This window comes from Buceros rhinoceros, unplaced genomic scaffold, assembly GCF_000710305.1.
Source record: "Buceros rhinoceros silvestris isolate BGI_N320 unplaced genomic scaffold, ASM71030v1 scaffold4432, whole genome shotgun sequence".
Lineage (NCBI taxonomy): Eukaryota > Metazoa > Chordata > Aves > Bucerotiformes > Bucerotidae > Buceros > Buceros rhinoceros.
The window spans coordinates 98541-100385 of record NW_010398182.1 but is presented as its reverse complement, the minus strand read 5'-3'; the positions used below and the strand labels follow the sequence as shown (position 1 = coordinate 100385).

Genomic DNA, 1845 nt, shown 5'->3' with positions numbered 1-1845 from the left:
CTACAAAGATGGTATATTGTTATGTGGAATGTTTTAGTTTAATTACAGTTATGTCGAAAATAGGGGCTCATCATTGAACTGTCTAAAGTCTGTCTTGAAATACAGCTCAGGCACCCAAGCATGGAACTAAATGGAAGTGGTCAGCAGACCACAGTCTCCTTGAAACCTGGGAGTTAAAAGAACTTGGTTCAGGAGCGTTCGTGGTTTGTCCGTTTGAGTCCACATACCGAAATCCTGCTTTCTGAGTAGCGTTTAAACCTGGTTGCCTACGAGTTCAGAGAGCTGGACTAGAACACCTGGAAGGGCTTGGTGACACATTATTGATGGCTTTGTACTTCCAAAACGGCTTAACAAACCTAAACCATGGTTAGGTGCAGTGCGAAAGCTCGGAACCAGACGCTCTGTCCCATCTGGCATTTCCCTAAACTCCTTCTCTTTACGGGTGCTGAAATCTCACCTTTCAGAGAGCAGTTGAGAGGGGTTTAGTGTAGCAGTGCAGTCTTGAAGGGATTCAGCAAGAACGGATTATGCTGGAAGATGAGGAAAAGAGCCTGAAACTGCTGTGTGGCTTTTGAGGGCTTTAGGCTGCTTACTTATAATTGCTTTTTTAGAAGTCTAGAATGCATTTTTCAGCCATTACCCAACGTATATAAATACGCTTTTGCTTATGTTGGTTCATCTGAGCTAGTTTTAAGAATTTGCTATCAGATTTCTGTAGCTGTCATTTAAATACAAATAGACTGAAGTAATATTTTCTGTTCTTGAAATGTAGTGATCCAGCAATTCCTTTTTCCTGCTGTGTGTACGTTACAAAGTACTTGGAATAGAAAATCCCAGCTCTCTTTTTTTTGCAGCTTCACCAACAGCCTTTTGGGGCTTATATTTTCTGTGGTTATTCCCTGGCTGGTTTTCTCAGTGTGCAAATAGAAATTTGAACCAACATTTTCTTCTCCAGTTTTTTAGTTACTTGAAAGAAAAATTACTCCACTTTGCCTCCTCTTCCAGGGGAAGTGAGGAAGGTGGGTGAGACAGTTAAAATGTGGTATTTGTAAAACCATTTCATCCAAACGTTGTTTAGTACAAAAATTTCCATTGTGTCTTTTGATGAATACAGAGACTGAGCTTTTCTGTGCGAGAAGGATCTTTCTTGCAACAACTGCACAAACGTAACTCTGCTGTATGTTGGCGGTGCAGAGGGTTTGTCACCGAGCTAGCTTGTGAGAAGGCAGTGCAGAGGATTTGAGAAAGCATCCTTAATCCTTCCTGTGGCATTGCTGCATCTGTGCTGCAGGCTTGGCGGGCAGGTTATCGGTGGTGTCACTTTTAACACTCCTTCTGAAGATAATTATATCACAAAAACTTGGTAGCATCGTCTCAGCTCATGATTGTCCTTGCTGTGAAAGCCAGTTGTGAAGGACTGGTCCTGGGGATCCTCTCTTAAGATTGGTGCTTATGGGAAGGGCAGGGGACAGAGGTGTTATTGTCATTCTTAAAACAGCTGAACTGTGGAAAACTGGTTTTTAGTAGCATTGCAGAGAGAGGTTTTGGTGGACAGACCTTCAAAGGTGAGAACGCATTATGCGTGTGGATGTGGATCGCAAGGATCTGGTCCAAAACAACCTGAAGTTTATCGAAAGTGTTTCTCTGTTTGCTGTACGTGTTGGATGGTTGTGCTGTTGAGAAGTGAAAAAGCTTCAAGGCTCTTCTGGCAAAAGAACTGTGAATTTAATGTAAAAAGCTGGCCAGCACAAAAATACTTTTTCCAAGAAAGTAGCAAGCCTAATTTTCCTTTCATCTTAAAAATAACTCAAAACAGAAAATCCTTGAACAACACCAACAAAAAAA

At 41.6% G+C, this 1845-nt stretch overlaps 1 protein-coding gene across 1 annotated transcript in view; it reads left to right on the top strand.

The window, feature by feature from the left end:
- Window positions 1–1845, top strand: part of MIPEP (mitochondrial intermediate peptidase) — a gene marked incomplete at its 5' end in the record, with an annotated part of 66345 nt that overhangs the window by 31518 nt on the left and 32982 nt on the right. The gene's annotated exons all lie outside the window — the stretch shown is intronic.